Source organism: Macaca mulatta, chromosome 3 (genome assembly GCF_049350105.2).
Source record: "Macaca mulatta isolate MMU2019108-1 chromosome 3, T2T-MMU8v2.0, whole genome shotgun sequence".
NCBI lineage: Eukaryota > Metazoa > Chordata > Mammalia > Primates > Cercopithecidae > Macaca > Macaca mulatta.
Window position 1 is genome coordinate 169574568 of NC_133408.1, and position 18034 is coordinate 169592601.

General features: G+C 43.5%; 1 protein-coding gene and 1 long non-coding RNA gene across 6 annotated transcripts in view; both read right to left on the bottom strand.

The window, feature by feature from the left end:
* The window catches only part of UBE2H (ubiquitin conjugating enzyme E2 H), a 148439-nt gene that overhangs the window by 97640 nt on the left and 32765 nt on the right, over positions 1 to 18034 (bottom strand).
* LOC144339935 (uncharacterized) lies at positions 5930 to 11243 on the bottom strand. The gene is made up of 4 exons (XR_013415546.1): positions 11033 to 11243; positions 10160 to 10708; positions 8906 to 9432; positions 5930 to 8418 (listed from the first exon to the last, which is right to left on the bottom strand). It is a non-coding gene; the product is annotated as an uncharacterized LOC144339935 (long non-coding RNA).

Below are 18034 nucleotides of genomic sequence, written 5' to 3' on the forward strand. Positions count from 1 at the left end.
TTCAACGAGATTTTGAAGAACTAAAAGAACTGGATGACTAATCGTATATGAGGGAGAAGAAAGACTCAATATCATCTGATATTTCCAATCTAGTAGATGATGACACTTTTTTTTTTTTTTTTTTTTTGAGACGGAGTTTCGCTCTTGTTGCCCAGGCTGGAGTGCAATGTGCGATCTCAGCTCACTGCAACCTCCGCCTCCCGAGTTCAAGCGATTCTCCTGCCTCGGCCTCCTGAATAGCTGGGATTACAGGTGCCCGTCACCATGTCTGGCTAATTTTTTGTATTTTTAGTAGAGATGAGGTTTCACCATGTTGGCCAGGCTGGTCTCAAACTCTTGACCTCAAGTAATCCACCCACCTCAGCCTCCCAGAGAGCTGGCATTACAGGTGTGAGTCACCGCACCCGACCAATGACACTGTTCTAACAAAAATAAAAGGCAGGCAGGAGTAGCAGGAACAAGTTTGGTGGTGGTGGGTGGGGTGTGGGGCAGAGAAGAACAATGCGGCATATTTAACATGATGAGACAACAAGTAATTGTCCAACAGACAACATTAAGTAGTATTAACCCGTTTTCACCTAGTCCTACTTCTTTCAAAGTAGATCTTTAAAAAGGGAACTCAGCATACAAAGAGTTCTAAGTAAAGGCTGAGCAAATGAATAAAAAAATGTAACTTCAGATCTTAGTATAAGGAGTGATTAAATACAAGCCTCTTAACAAAACCCATTACATGGCCGGGCACAGTGGCTCACAGCTGTAATCTCAGCATTTTGGGAGGCCGAGGCAGGCAGATCACCTGAGGTCACGACTTCAAGACCAGCCTGGCCAACATGGCAAAACCCCGTCTCTACTAAAAATACAAAAAATTAGCTGGGCAATGGTGGCAGGTACCTGCAATCCTAGCTACTTGGGAGGCTGAGGCAGGAGAATCGCTTGGACCTGGGAGGCAGAGGTTTCAGTGAGCCGAGATCGTGCCATTGCACTCCAGCCTGGGCAACAGAGTGAGACTCCATCTCAAACAAAAAGCCCATTGCACGAGTGAGAATAAGGGAGGCTCCATGGAGCAGGGGAAGGCTTTGGAGTAGAGCAAACCTGGCTTTGAAGCCCATCTCCTCCATTTCCTAGGTTAAGTAGCCTAGGGCCTACCTACTTAAGGTGGAGGAGCTTGTTAGAAATGAATACACTGCACCCCAGTTTCAGACTAACTGAATCAAAATCTGCATTTTAACAAGCATCCCCAGTGACTGAGAAGCACCAGCCTAAGGCAAGTGAAATGTTCTCTAAGCCTTGCCTCCCGCTACCATTTACAAAAGTGGGGATAAACATATTCACCCTATGGGGAAACTGAGGATTAACAGGTGCCAAATATTTACCAAGCCTCTATCAAGAGGTGTTAGTGTCTTACATATGTTACATCATTTAATCCTCTCAACAATCCTATCATGCAAGTATTATTTCCATTATAAAAAATGAATACATTGTTGGGCTGCAACCCTGTCCAAGGTCAGACTGCTATTGAGTCTGACCTTGCTATAGAGCTGCTACTCACTGTGGCTCCCTGCTCTGCACTTGGCTTCCCATTAACCTCAATAATGCATATGCAACCCAGTGCAGCCAAGGGGACAGAATGTGTGAGAGCAGGGGAGGAAAGAAGCCTCGCACCTACAGAGAATCTAAACACTAGTTTAAAGCACTATCCAGGAAGTTCAAAAACTGTACTCATACAAGCTTAAATGACTCAGCTGTGCTTATCCTTGAACTGATTTTCAGATAAGGATGTGGCATTAAATGAATAGTATTTATTTCAACAGCTGTGCTAAAATAGATCAACCAGCAGAATGCAACAACTGTTAATAAGACCACGTGAAAATTCTCAATATGACACAGAAAACTCTCAATACAGCTTTATTCCAGGCTCCTGAAGGATAGAAATTCAGACAAGAAAAGGAACATCTTAAGAGTGTCTGTAACTGTAGGATATATTTCACATAAAGACTGAAATTCTCAGCCAGGCATAGTGGCTTCTGCCTGTAATCCCAACACTTTAGGAGACCCAGGTCCGGGGACCACTTGAGGCCAGGAGTTTGAGACCAGCCTGGGCAACACAGCAAGACGCCATACCTACAAAAAGTTTAAAACTATGACTGCATGTGGTGGCTCACGTCTGTAATCCCAGCACTTTGGGAGGCCAAGGCAGGAGGAATGCTTGAGCCCAGGAATTCGAGACTAGCCTAGACAACTAAGCAAGATCCCATCTCTATTATTTAAAAAGCAAAACAAAACTAGCTGAGCACAGTGTTACACGCCTGTTATCCAAGCTACTGAGGAGGTTGAAATGGGAGGATCCCTTGAGCCCAGGAGTTCAAGGCTACAGGTAGCTATGCTGGCATCTCTACTCCAGCCTCAGCAACAGAGTGACACTCTGTCTCTTAAAAAATAATAAATTATAAGTGATCTTTCAATAATTATTTGAGTATTAACAGTCCAGAAAAGAATGTGGAAAATTAACATTTAGAATCCCAAGTTATAATAGTGCTAGTTCCAAATGAATCTAAAGTATGTGAATCACTCACTGTATCGACAGCTGTCTAATTTCACTCATCCAAGCCCACAATATGCCTGAAACGGTCTCAGTCTGCCACATTCTTCCTCTCTACCTTTCTAGATACACTGGTCTTCTTTCATTTCCTCAAACACAATAAGCTCTCTTCCTCCCCAGGGCCTTTGCAATGGCTGTTTCTTCTGCCCAGCCCTTATTTCCCTGTTCTAACAGATAGCTTGATGATTCTTATCCTTTGTGGTGTGTCTTTTTTTTTTTTTTTTTTAACAGAGATGGGGATCTCACTATGTTGGCCAGGCTAGTCTCAAACTCCTGACCTTAAGGGATCCTCCTGCCTTGGCCTTCCAAAGTGCTGGAATTAACAGTGTAAGCCACTGCACCAGGCCTTTATGGTGTGTCTCAATGGCACTTTCTTAGAGACCTTCCCATCACCTGAAGTACATGCCCAACGGACCATCCCAATTATTCTCTACCTCATTCTACTGTCTATTTCCTTGTAGGTTTTATCATGAGTACTATTTTGTCTTCTTACATCCTCCCTCACCTCAAACGAAATTCGAGTTCCAAGAGGGCAAGAACCTTATTTGCCTTTATTCCTGACATTTAGCTGAGTGCCTAGCCTCAGCTAAGTGTCAGTGGATGCTCAACAGAAACTGGTTAAATGAATAGTGTGAGTAGGTGCCAGGCACTACGCTAGACAGTAGGATCTGGAAATAAGAGAGCATCTGCCCTCTGAAAGCTCCAAGTTTAGTGGCGAAATGAACAATCAATAAATTACCAAAGAGGAAGATGAGAGTGATATGAGGGTTACCCAGCAGTGCTAAGGAGGCACACTGAAGGTGCTCCTGTCCTAATCCAGGAGGTGGGGAAGCCAAAGGTGTTTTCAAGAGTGGTGATGCTGGCTAAATGCAATGGAAGATTAGCATTTTGCTCTTACATGGCAGCTACAGTGAAGTGTTTTCCAAGGACATGAAGTAAGATGGCCCCTCAGAGTTCAACTCAAGATCAACACACAATGACTGAGGGGAGTACAAGCCATTTGAAAGAGAAAATCTGGTTTCCCACATAGCAAGATTCAAGTACAGCCAGAATCAATGTATTCAGACATGCAAACAATCCAGGTATCTCATAAAAGGGTCACCCCTGCAAGCACAGAAGAATGAAAAAGAGAAAGATGGCCGGGCGCAGTGGCTCATGCCTGTAATCCCAGCACTTTGGGAGGCCAAGGCAGGCGGATCACGAGGTCAGGAGATCGAGACCATCCTGGCTAACACGGTGAAACCCCATCTCTACTAAAAATACAAAAAATTAGCCGGGCGTGGTGGTGGGCACCTGTAGTCCCAGCTACTTGGGAGGCTGAGACAGGAAAATGGCGTGAACCTGGGAGGCGGAGCTTGCAGTGAGCCGAGATTGTGCCACTGCACTCCAGCCTGGGCAACAGAGCGAGACTCCGTCTCAAAAAAAAAAGAAAAAGAAAAAGAAAAAGAGAGACTGGCAGGGGCCACTGAGACAACTGAATAGGGGAGAAAAAGTAGTCTTTGTTCATAGACATGAGTTTTCTGGTCACAAAAGATCTACAATGAGATGGTGGCATCATCAGATTGTGTCAGACCATTATACATTTGATTTATCTCATTGTTTTTGTTCTAATTCCTTCTCAAATAACCTTCTTTCCAGTGATAGTATGGGATTCCAACTATGTTTTCCTACAGGGAGCACAGACACTGGTACACAATGAAAATTGTATGCTGGTTTTCCAGTTGTATCTTTCAGACTTATGAGCTTCGTTTATCTGATGCCATGGAAGTAGATCTGCTCGTAGTTCACAAATTAGATGCTTTGAAGGCAGGGCAGTCCCCTTCCCAACAAAGGATAAGGTTGGCCAGAACTCAAAACAGAGGAGGAAAAGGACTTTTTTTAAGAAATGTTTGAGGTGGACCTGACAGATACAGAAAGAGAAGGAAGAGGGACAAGCCAAGGATGATTCCAAGGTTTCTGGCTTGAGTTATCTCAAATTGAGTTATCTTGAGTTATCTTGGATTGCTGAATGGTATTACCATCAGCAATCGAGGAATAAGAGGGGGCCTAAGACTTACAGAGAGGCCAGGCACAGTGGCTCATGCCTGTAGTCCCAGCTACTCAGAAAGCCAAAGCAGGAGGATGGTTTGAGCCCAGATGTTAGAGGTTACAATGAGTTATGATAGTGCCACTGTATTCCAGCTGGGGCCACTGAGCGAGACACTATCTCAAAAAAAAAAAAAGACTTATAGAGATGTTCCATTTAGGACATGCTGAATCTGGAGTCTCTGAAAAGCAGCAAAGAGAAGATGTCCAGTAGGCATTTGGCCATCCGAGACCAGAGCTCAAGAGATATGGAATTTTTATTCTAAAAACACATTCCGGCAATAATAGACGAAATCACTCAAGAATAGGATACTACCTACCAAGAGATAAGGATGAACTGTGAAACCCGGAGTAAAGCCAATTTTTTTTTTTAAGACGGAGTCTTGCTCTGTCACCCAGGCTAGAGTGCAATGGTGCCATCTCGGCTCACTGCAACCTCCGCCTCCCGGTTCAAGTGATTCTTGTGCCTCAGCCTCCTGAGTAGCTGGGATTACAGGTGTGCACCACCACATGCGGCTAATTTTTGTATTTTTAGTAGAGACAGGGTTTCACCATGTTGGCCAGGCTGGTCTTGAACTCCTGGCCTCATGTGATCCACCCGCATCAGCCTCCCAAAGTGCTGGGATTACAGGTGTGAGCCATGCGCCCAGTCCTGAATAAAACCAATATTTAAGAGAATAAAAGGAACCTACAAGTATTTGTTACGTTATCATTTAATGTCTGCTTTCAATAAGTATGCAATGTCTTACAGAAAAAACACAAGTTTTAAAAAGAAAGAAAAAAACAATTTGCTTATAGTAAAGTTACTGAAAAAGACAAAAGTTCTTTCAGAATACCATAATATGGCTTCCTGGGACAGTAAAGAAACCAATGAGATACACCCTCCTGACCTCTTACCAGTACTTTAGAAAGTGCAATAAAGCTGGTTGAGAGAAACAAAGAAGTTTCTTTTGAGACCTACTTTAAACACTTAATCCTTGCCAAAAGTCCAAAGTCCATGATGCTAACTACCTTTGGATGAATTTTCAAGGAAGAGATAAAATCTCCAATGTGCATTTTAATGACTAATACTAGTTTTGAGAGACATTACTACACATTTATGCTCTGAGACAGACCAAACCTTCAGTCTCTACGTCAATGGTATAGCAGAGCACTATTCTCCCCAGCAGTGTTACTGAATTTGTGACTCACTGAGTTGGAAGAGCTGCTTACAGGTTTATCATCATCAAAAGCCATTTATTAGGGTTTTTTTTTTTTTTTCTTGAGCAAAGTGCTAAGAACTGGGGTTCTTAGAGGAAACGTACACTCCATTGTACGTTTCCTACCCCATCATAGTTTACAACTTCGTTGGGTAAGATCAAATGACTCCAAAAAACATCTCTGGAATTTCAACACAAGTTGCAATAGTTAAGTGCCAAAACAAACGGTATAATAGCAGTTGGAATGCAGGAGTAATCAGGAAAGCCTGGATCATATAAGAAAATGGGGCTTGAGCCAGCCTTTAAGGCCAAGCAGTCAAGAAGGAATATAAGGTCCAAGGAATATCGTAGGCAGGGTACAGCTGACAGCAAAGGCACAGATGCAGGAACTGTGCCTAGAACCAGTTGATCAGTTTTATTGGAATAAGAGGTCCATGTAGCCAGGCTGTGGTAGATAAAGGCAGATAAGTAGACAAAAAGCAAGATGGTAAGAGAGCCAGACCACAGAATTTTGTACTTTATCCTATGAACACTGCATAGCCAGGGAAGGTTTTATGCCTAGGTAGAGGATGGATGCAAAGCACAATTTTAGGAAAATTAATCTGGCAACTGTGTATAGAAAGGGTAATGGAATATCATGATTGTGGTGAGGTATACATGCATAAAAACTCATCAAATGTATACACTTAAAACTGCTGAATCTTACTGCGTATAAATTATACCTCAGTAAGACTAATTTTTTAAAAACAAAGGACAAAGGTAAAGACAAGAATAAGCTGATTATTAAAATACCAGCTGGAAAAAAAAATCAGGCTGTAAAATCCTGAACATTTGATAGCTGAGATTAATTCAAGCCAGCTGATTATACGCATTTTTTCCCAACTTCAGCAACTTCACACTAGTAGCCTGAAACCAGCCATGATAAGAGTATTTATACCTCAGAAATCAGCAAACATTACAAATCAGGGCTTTATCCCCCTCCCCAGGGTGGTGGTTTAATATTCACCAGCACACCGTGTCATTTCTATACAAGGTTTGGCTTGGGTATGATGCTAAATGAAGAGTTCCTCGGCATTTCTTCTAACTCAAAGTAATGACATAATTCCGACGCACCATGTCTTAATCTTACCAGTAGATGGTTATCAAACAAGTATAAAATTTAAAAGTCTAACATTTTACTAGTTTCAAGAATTAAAGCATGCCCATGAATAAGAAACCCTTGTTTGTGTCTCTCAATCAAGGTTTCTAGCTATTATGTGGTTTGGGACTAACATCAATTGATGATGACAATGCACAAAAAATTCTAGCATTCATTCCATTATACTAAAGGCTAATTGCATGGGCCTATTACTGGAATATGCTTTCCTAGTTCAACTAGCTGCATTTCAATAGAGTAAAGAGGGTTTTCTGAGAAACCCTACTGTGAAAAGATGAACTTTGTCTTAACAACTTTAGTTTCAAAAACTATTCATTTATAGATGCCTATTTCACATCTCTGAAGCAAAATGGTTCATTTGTTATGTAGATTACTAAGCAGTCAGTCACTCAAGAATAAAAAGGTTCTTTACAGCTCCAGCAAACTATCTGCATAGCCTCAACCTAAAAACCAGCAAAGCATACTACTAAATATGATAGCAAATAATTGTTTAAACACAAATGAGCACCACCTTCAAATTTTCCAACCCCCTTTCCAGGGGCCAATCTACAGTTATCCCCAAGAAAGACTGCCTGCTCCTGGGTTTCTTACCAGTAAAGGGAAGAAATGGGGGAGAGGGGGATAAGGCAGGAGGTATAGAATGATATTCTCTACTGCAGATCTGACTCCATGAATCCTTAACAGCTTTAAGTTTTGTTTCAAAAGTTCTTAAGTCCATTCCTTAGAACTCGGAATGTAACTTCCCAGATATAAAAGCCAATTTAACTCACTTGTATCTGAAGTACACTATTTAACTCTGGAATAGTAGCCATCATCTATACCAATGCTTTTACTAAAAAAGTGCATTCAGAGCTTTAATTGAGACACTAAAACCATCATTTGAACCTTACTGCAACTGGAGCCCCCTCTCTCAGAGAAGGAATACAAAACACAGGAGAAAGACCATAAAGAACTATGTAATATGAGAAGCAGGGAGAAAATGTCAGGTGGGAAAAATGACTGGAAATGGGAAGAAGAAACATGTACAAGAATCACCAGGAGAGGGACATTCCCCGCCCCACTGATACCTAGAGAGGGACAGCAGGGGGTAGGTATTCATCAGACATGTACACTTTGATTAAGCACCCCATGAATTTCTGACCTACACCTCAAAGAACCACTGCTCCAAGGAGTCAGCTGCAAGGCCGTGGAAAACATACAAGGGGACAGTTCAGAGGCCCAGGTCTGCTCACTGAGCATTCTTTCTACCAGACTCCAGTCCAAGGGTCTTTTCCTTTTGATTCTAATTGCCCTGGAAGAGTAGAAATAAAAATCCTTCAAAAAGAAAAAAATGGGCCAGGAGTGGTGGCTCATGCCTGTAATCTCAGCACTTTGGGAGGCTGAGGTGGGAGGATCACCTGACCCTAGGAGTTCAAGACCTGCCTGGGCAACATAGTGAGACCCTGTCTGTATTAAAAAAATATATAAATGTACATGTGGTCCCACATCTTTAGTAATAAATATTTACCATTTTCCACCCATTCTTCACAATGCTTAAGCCCAGATGCAATACAAACAGTTCTAGGATCTAGGCACAAAGAGGTAAGACACAGAATCTATCCTTAAAGGAGCAGCTTGAAAGAGGTGGGAGTTGGAGCCACAAGCAAACAGCTGATTATATAAAGTGGTTAACTGTTTATCTGAGGGGAAAACAAAGGGTTCAATTAAAGCATACAGAAGACAGGAAAAGGGTCTAAGACAAATGGGGGGGGCGGGGGTGGTTCAAGGAAGGCTTTGAGGAAGATGCAAGGCTTGAAGTGAATATTGAATAAACAAAAGTTGCTGGGCATGGTGGCTCACGCCTATAATCCCAGCACTTTGGGAGGCCGAGGAGGGCTGATTACCTGAGATCTGGAGTTCAAGACCAGTCTGGATGACATGGTGAAACCCTGTCTCTACTAAAAACACAAAAATCAGCCAGGTGTGGTGGTGGGCACCTGTAATCCCAGCTACTCGGAAGGCTGAGGCAGGAGAATCATTTGAACCCGGGAGGCGGAGGTTGCATTGAGCCGAGATCGCGCCACCGTCCTCCAGCCTGGGTGACAGAGTAAGATTCTGTCTCAAAAAAACAAAAACAAACAAAGAAAACAGGATCACTCTGGCAGCCAAGATGAAAGGCAGACTGGAAGGAGATAGACTAGAGGCAGGGAGCCCTGAAGTTGTGAGATTATCTCCAACAGTCCAGGTGAAGTCCTGAGGCCCTGAATCCAATAGTGGTGGTTGTGATGGAGGGCAGGGTGGGGGGAGAGAATAAAGAGGACAGAACAGGCCAGGCGTGGTGACTCATGCCTGTAATCCCAGCACTTTGGGAGGCCAAGGCAGGCGGATAACGAGGTCAGGAGACCGAAACCATCCTGGCTAATACAGTGACACCCCATCTCTACTAAAAATACAAAAAAAAAAAAATTAGTGGGGCATGCTGGCAGGCACTTGCAGTCCCAGCTACTCAGAAGGCTGAGGCAGGAGAACTGCTCGAACCCGGGAGGTGGAGGTTCCAGTGAGCTGAGATCGCACCACTGCACCACTCCAGCATGGGTGACAGAGCGAGACTCCATCTCAAAAAAAAAAAAAAAAAAGAACAAACAGGATGAGGGAGGTTGTTACTTGGGCAATAGATCAGTAAACAAAAAGACTACAGTGAGAGTTTGGAGGAAATAGTACTGAAATCAGTATTGGACATGCAAAGTTTTAGGGGCCTGCTGAGATCATCTTGGAGAGATATTTGGAAGGCAGGAACCTACACCAACCTAGACTTTAGGAAACAACAACTCAACTAAAAATGCACATATATGGTTTTTAAAAATTATTATTTTTCAGAGACAGGATCTCACTCTGTTGCCCATGCTGGAAGGCAGTGGCATCATCATAGCTCACTGTAACCTTGAACTCCTGGGTTCAAGCGATCCTCCTGCCTCAGCCTCCAGAGTAGCTGTGGGACTATATGTGTGTGCCACCATGCCTGGCTAATTCTTAAATTTTTCTTTGTAGGGATGACGTCTATGTTGCCCAGGCTAGTCTCAAACTCCTGGCCTCAATCAGTTCTTCTGCCTCGGCTTCCCAAAGTGCTGGGATTACAGTCACCAGCCACCATACCTGGTCTATGAATCATTTTATAGTAAAGGATGTGTTACGTGAAAAGACTGAGAATGAAGCCTATGGGAAAAACAACCTTTCATCTATGTACACAGAGAGATGTAGGACCAAGGTAGGCCTTTATTATGAGATAGAATTTAAAATGTTCCCTCAGTTTAGGGGTCCGCAAACTAGGGCCCACCACCTGTTTTTGTAAATAAAGTTTTACTGGAACACGCCATGCCCATCCATTAATGTATGATCAATGGCTGCTTCTGTGCTGCAACAGCAGAGTTCAATAGTTGCAAAAAAGACCATACAGCCCACAAAGCCTGAAATATTTACTACGGGTTGAGCAGTCTTAATCTGAAATGCCTGGGACCAGAAATGCTTGGATTTTGGTTTGGGAATATTTGCATATACATAATGAGATATCTTGGGGATAAGACTCAAGTTTAAACATGAAATTCATTTATATTTCTTTCTTTTTTAAAGAGATGGGATCTCATAATGTTGCCCAGGCTGGTCTTGAACTCCTGGGCTTGGCAATCCTCCCACCTCAGCCTCCCAAAGTGCTGGGATTACATCATGAGCCACTGCACTGGGCTTATTTATGTTTCATATACATATACACATATTCTGAAGGTAATTTTACACAGTATTTTAAATAATTCTGTACATGAAACAAAGTCTGTGTTAAGTACTTATGTGTGGAATTTTCCACTTGTATTAGGTAGGTGCTCAGAAAGTTTTGAATTTTGGAGCATTTTAGATTTTGGATTTTCAGATGAGGGATGCACAACCTGTTTTTGGCCCTTATAAAGCCTGCTCACTCATGCTTTACTCAATAGCCTTTAGGCGAAGCTTATCCCTACTTACTACCTCAGTTTCTCCATTTGAGAAATGAAACGTACATTATGTTCAAGTTCAACAAGAACTTAAAAGGCTCATTTTTAACTATCAATCATTAAAAATTTTCCTCAAATATTTTGTTCAACACAACCAAGTGCATTTCCAATAAAAGTCAAGGTTTTAAACAATATAAAAATGTGCAACATTGGGCCGGGCATGGTGGCTCACGCCTGTAATCCCAGCACTTCGAAGGCCAAGGCAAGTGGGTCGCCTGAGGTCAGGAGTTCGAGACCAGCCTGGCCAACATAGTGAAACTTCGTCTCTACTAAAAATACAAAAAATTGGCTGGGCGTGATGGCGGGCACCGTAATCCCAGCTACTCAGGAGGCTAAGGCAGGAGAATGGCTTGAACCTGGGAGGCAGAGGCTGCAGTGAGCCGAGATCGTGCCACTGCATGCCAACCTGGGCAACAAGAGCGAAACTCTGTCTCAAAAAAAAAAGAAAAGTACAGCATAGAATTTGACAATATAATATTTAAATTACAAGGCAATTTATTGACTTACATGTGCCTACAAAATAAAGGGAATCCCAAATTTTACTTTATATCCAATTCAGAGCGTTAACACAACAGTCTACTCCAGAAAGCATTCACCTTGACCTGTTACAAAAGCTCCTGGTCTTTTGTAACAGAAGAGAAGGGCCACACAGCAGAGAAGTTGTTGCTATCTCCACCACCACTGCCATCATTTTGTGAATACCCACTCTGTCTAGATGCCATTCCAAGCATCTAAGGCCTGTTTGTTTCATTCGAGCCCCTCGATAACCCATGAGGACATCCACTTTACAGATGAGGAAACTGAGCCTCAGAAAGGTTAAGAGCCTTTAACCGGGTGCAGTGGCATGCATCTGCAGTCCCAGTTACTCCAGAGGCTGAGGCACAAGGATTATTTGAGCCTTGGAATTGGAGGCTGCAGTGAGCTATGATTACGCCACTGCACTCCAGCCTGAGCAAGAGCCAGACCCTGTCTCTCAAGCGGAAAAAATGGTTAAGGGCCTTGCCTCAAGTCACCTAGTAGGGAGCGGGTGACAGAACCAAGTCTGACCTCAGAAGCTCTGTACTTAACCACGACCCCATACTTTGTAGTTTGTTACCGACATGGAGGGAGATAACACTCATAAAGGAACAAATGGAATCTGGACACTAGGAGACACATATCTGCTTGTCTTCCCCACTTGAAACTCAATGCAAATCTTGGAAGCCAGGTTGGTGTCAGCAGCTTAAGGAGGTAACACGTATTGATGTACCAATGGGCTCTGGCCAGACAGTCTCAGAACCACAACCAGGTGCAACATAGCTGCCAGCAGACAACATATCAAGTTCCCAACAGCCACCTCAAAAATCAATTTTTTTTTTTTTTTGGGACAGAGTCTTACTCTGTTGCCCAGGCTGGAGTGCAGAGGTGCAATTTCGGCTCACTGCAACCTCCGCCTCCCAGGTTCAAGCGATTCTCCTGCCTTAGCCTCCCCAGTAGCTGGGACTACAGGAACGCCTCACCATGCCTGGCTAACTTTTGTATTTTTAGTAAAGATGGGGTTTTGCCATGTTGGCCAGGGTGAACTCCTGACCTCAAGTGATCCACCCACCTTGGCCTCCCAAAGTGCTGGGATTACAGGCATGAGCCACCATGCCCGACCAAAAATAAACTTTTTAAACAGCTTCCCTCCAGAAACAGAGGGCAGCCGACACAAGAAATAAAAAGATCTTTTTTTTTTTTTTTTTTTTTTTTTTTTTTTTTTGAGGCGGAGTCTCGCTCTGTCGCCCAGGCTGGAGTGCAATGGCGCGATCTCGGCTCACTGCAAGCTCCGCCTCCCGGGTTCCCGCCATTCTCCTGCCTCAGCCTCCCGAGTAGCTGGGACTACAGGCGCCGCCACCACGCCCGGCTAATTTTTTTTTGTATTTTTAGTGGAGACGGGGTTTCATTGTGTTAGCCAGGATGGTCTCGATCTCCTGACCTCGTGATCCGCCCGCCTCGGCCTCCCAAAGTGCTGGGATTACAGGCTTGAGCCACTGCGCCCGGCCTCAATAAAAAGATCTTTGTAAATCAGATATTATAGTAATGTACTCTAAGAAGTCATATGATATACTCAGTGGCAAGAACATAAGCTTTCACTTCAAACTGACCCAGGTTTGAGTTCTGGTTTCAACACAAGGCTTATGACAGTAAATTACTTCTTTGAGCCCACTCCCTTGATGAAATAAGACCACCCTTTCTGCCAGATAGTCCAGGGGATTATCAGTACCGTAATAGAGAATTTAGTGATTCAGAGTCAAAGCTCCAGAGTTAGACAGACTGAGTTTATCTCTCAGCTCTGCAACTTACTTGGCAAGAGATTGGGGCCTACGGTTTCATCTCCAAACCAGGAAAAAAAAAAAAAATAGTACCCACCTCTTGGAGTTATTCTGAGGACTGAGGAAGATATTTAAAGCGCTGGCTGGGCGCAGTGGCTCATGCCTGTAATCCTGGCACTTTGGGAGGCCGAGGCAGGTGGATCATGAGGTCAGGAGTTCAAGAACAGCCTGGCCAAGATGGTGAAATCCTGTCCCTACTAAAAATACAAAAATTAATTGGGCATTGTGGCGGGTGCCTGTAATCCCAGCTACTCGGGAGGCTGAGGCAGAAAATTGCTTGAACCCAGGAGGCGGAGGTTGCAGTGAACTGAGATTGCGCCACTGCACTCTAGTCTGGGCGACAGAGCGATACTCTGTCTCAAAAAAAAAAAAAAAAAGTTATTTAAAGTGCTAAAAAGCACAGTGCCCGGCCCAGGATGCACTCAAATGTCAGCTGTTACTACTGTGATTAATGTGTCTGGCACACAGTAAGCACTCCAAGAGGCTTTTCATTAGCGTTAAGTTATAGACCAAATGACAACTTCCAACTTCAAGAACTGATCTTTAGGGGAACCGACGTCTTTCCCCGAGGCTGTGAAATTAACTTTCATAGCTTTAAAGGAGTGGTAGAAGCACATTTCCTGAGACAAAAACCGCGGGCTTGGCTCCCTTTTGTTAAATGGTACGAAGGTTTCTTCATCTGCTTCTTCACACTTTATACTAAATGCTACTACTGGTGCTTTCAGGCAGGCAACACCCTTAACCTCTAAACAGAACAGACTACTTTCCCCACATATGGTTTTCAGAGCACCAGGAAGAAACAGTGAAACAGAAAGGCATCTGTTTAGAAGCAGAACTTTAACTCTTTGTAAAACAACATGCCTGTACCTGTGACCAAAGAAAAGCAAACAGGCTAAGTGGTCCAGACCTTGCCTGTCTTTCAAGAGAACTCCTACCATCCCCAGCATGCAGTTACCTTTGAGCTCCCTCTGTATCTCAAAATTCATAAAAATGTTGAGTTCCACAGGTCGTTCTTTCAATCATCAGTTCAGAATACAGAAACAGACCAAAGGTAATGCAAAGATAATCTATAATTTAAAAATTCTTTACCTCTATCAGCCTTCTAAGTCCATCCAGCTAAAATGTACATTTCATATCAAGTTCAATTATTCAAAAGACAGAAAAAATCCATAAAACCCTCTGAATCTCAGAAAGCTCTCTCAGATGCATTTTAAATTTTCAAATGGCTCATATGCCTGCACTTGTTAATTTTTTGTCAAATGACTTCAGCTCTTTTTATATAGGCAGGTAATTATATTCATTCCAGGACTCTAATATCTTAAACACAAAGTTTAACAGGCATTATAACCAGCTTAATAGAGAAATCCTCTTCCATTAAACAGATATGATTCAAGGGGTATCTAAGAAAAATAGGAAAACAGTTTCCAGATACAGCACTGGCTTTTATCCACCACAGAAATGAACACACTCAGCTTCTACAAACTTTAACAAATATGCTTTAAATTTCTAAGCCATTTGAAATAGAATATGCACAAGTGGTTAATGATCTTGTATTTTCTTCCCACTTAAAAAAAAAAAAAAAAGCCATTTATCGCACTCGAGTTCTAACAACTCAAAAAAAAAAAAAAGCCTCACCAAAAAAAATCAAATCCCAAACCACAGCCATCCTCTCCAGCACTTTGCAACAGTCTAGTTCACATCTACAAGCCTTACTTTTGTTTGGAAAGCTAGGAGGAAGGAAAGCAGCCTATCTGTTTTAGATTTCATTTCTAGGGAAATGGAAATAGATGCAAAGCCTCAAGGTTACACAGTACACACAGAGCATCCTGTCCAAGCCTAAACACACTCTGAGCATGTACACGGCTAATGGCCAAACCACCTGCAAAAGTTCCATTTGCGGCTGGAAGCAGTGGCTCACACCTGTAACCCCAGTACTCTGGGAGGCTGAGAAGGGGGATCACGAGGTCAAGAGATCGAGACCATCCTGGCTAACACGATGAAACCCTGTCTCTACTAAAAATACAAAAAATTAGCCAGGCGTGGTGGCGGACACCTGTAGTTCCTGCTACTCTGGAGGCTGAGGCGGCAGAATGGCAGGAACCTGGGAGGCAGAGCTTGCAGTGAGCCAAAATCGTGCCACTGCACTCCAACCTGGGCGATAGAGCAAGACTCCGTCTGAAAAAAAAAAAAATTAGCTGGGCATGGTGGTGGGCGCCTGTAGTCCAAGAATTGCTTGAACCCGGGAGGTGGAGGTTGCAGTGAGCCGAGATCCTGCCACTGCACTCCGGCCCGGCGACAGAGCAAGACTCCGTCACAAACAAACAAAACAAAAAGTTCCATTTGCTGGGTCTCACATGTTGCCTACAAATTCTAGATTATGCTGTTTCATTCTGTTTATTTTACAACAGTCACCTTGTATCCAATTGACCCAGCCTATTTTTACTGCCAAGGTGTTAACATGCATTACATTTGCTGAAGACAGAAAGAAAATGAAATAGTCCCAGCCCCTACCCTGAGGACATACCGCCAGCTAAACTGTGTGTGTGTGCACATGTGTGTGTGCCCACATGTGTGTGTGCCTGCTGGAGTCTGGGGTGCAGGGAGGTTAGTGGTAACCTAGTGGTAACCTTAGTGAGACAATCAACTAGCCAGGGTTTTCTGAGAAGAAAGGGCACAGGCAGGGACACTGGGTAACACATGCTTCTATCTAGTTCTTTTCATCTCAAGCATGGTTCACACAGTAAAAGCTCTCCCTGGACTGAATTGTGAACTAACAAAAAGACTTTATTTTAGAGATAGCAGGGAAGTATGTAATTGTTAAATATCAAGTACCTAGGAAACACAATTAAAACTTTGAACTGGGGGGCCGGGCGGGGTGGCTCAAGCCTGTAATCCCAGCACTTTGGGAGGCCGAGACGGGTGGATCACGAGGTCAGGAGATCGAGTCCATCTTGGCTAACACGGTGAAACCCCGTCTCTACTAAAAAATACAAAAAAACTAGCCGGGCGAGGTGGTGGGCACCTGTAGTCCCAGCTACTCGGGAGGCTGAGGCAGGAGAATGGCATGAACCCGGGAGGCAGAGCTTGCAGTGAGCTGAGATCCGGCCACTGCACTCCAGCCTGGGCGACACAGCTAGACTCTGTCTCAAAAAAAAAAAAAAAAAAAAGAAAACTTTGAACTGGGAGGTGAAAAGGAGGGGTAAAAAAAAACAACAACTTTGAACTGTAAAGTTTAAAAAAGTTAACTTACCTGCATAGGATTCTCCTAAATCAAAAATAGGATCTATGCAACGCTCAGTGTTGCCCCTGCATCTCAATGAACATACCAACACACCTTTCAATACACTCCTTAATACTAGCACAAGTGTGAGACTTCTCACCAAAAGCTAGTATCAAGTATGCACACGAGAGTAAGTGCTTACTATTCCATGCTATGGTTCACGTTTATTCTTTTAAGGCACTGAGAATTTCAAAACACGACTCTATAATTTGCTCTCCGAAAACTGCTTCTATTAAATTAGACACTGGCAGGCCTCAAACTTTCATGTCTTAAAGCAAGACAAATGCTCCTATTAAAAAAGGACTGGCAGCCCAGGAATGCCAAAAGCTGCAAGAAGCCCAAAGCAATCTCTCATATCATCACCTTTATATATACATACATGCACATACAGTTGATTAACAGGAGGCACTCCAGCTTTCTAAAGGAAATTCTTTTAACTATATCCATACTTGCTACATACAATGTAGTAAGAGTAAGAGATAAAGACTGAAAGTATCCTCAGGAAAGACATTGCCCAAAAAATCCAAATTCTCTTTTTTTTTTTTTTTTTGAGACAATCTTGCTCTGTCACCCAGGATGGAGGTGCAGTAGCACAATCAAGACTCACTGCAACCTCTGCCTCCTGGGTTCAAGTGATTCTCGTGCTCAGCCTCCCAAGTAGCTGGGATTACAGGCATGTGCCACCACACCCAGCTAATTTTTGTATTTTTATTAATATAGGGACAGGGTTTTGCCATGTTGGTCAGGCTCAAGCGCCCAGTCCCAAATTCCAAATTCTTAAAATTACCAACCTGTACAAAGCCATACCTATTCATATTTGAGAATAAAAAACACTTGTGAAGGCCATCTGTTGTCCCACTTAAAACTAAGGAGCGGCCGGGCGCGGTGGCTCACGCCTGTAATCCCAGCACTTTGGGAGGCCGAGGCGGGCGGATCACAAGGTCAAGAGATCGAGACCACGGTGAAACCCCGTCTCTACTAAAAATACAAAAAATTAGCCGGGCGCGGTTGTGGGCGCCTGTAGTCCCAGCTACTCGGGAGGCTGAGGCAGGAGAATGGCGTGAACCCGGGAGGCGGAGCTTGCAGTGAGCCGAGATCGCGCCACTGCACTCCAGCCTGGGCGACAGAGCGAGACTCCGTCTCAAAAAAAAAAAAAAAAACAACAACAACAAAAAAAAAAACTAAGGAGCATGGGCTGGACGCCTGAGGCCAGGAGCTCACAACCAGCCTGGGCAATGTAGACCCTTTCTCTACGTATATGTTTAATGTGTAAGAAAGAAAAGAAAGAGGGCTGTGCACTGTGGTTCTTGCCTATAATCCCAGCACTTTGGGAGGCTGAGGC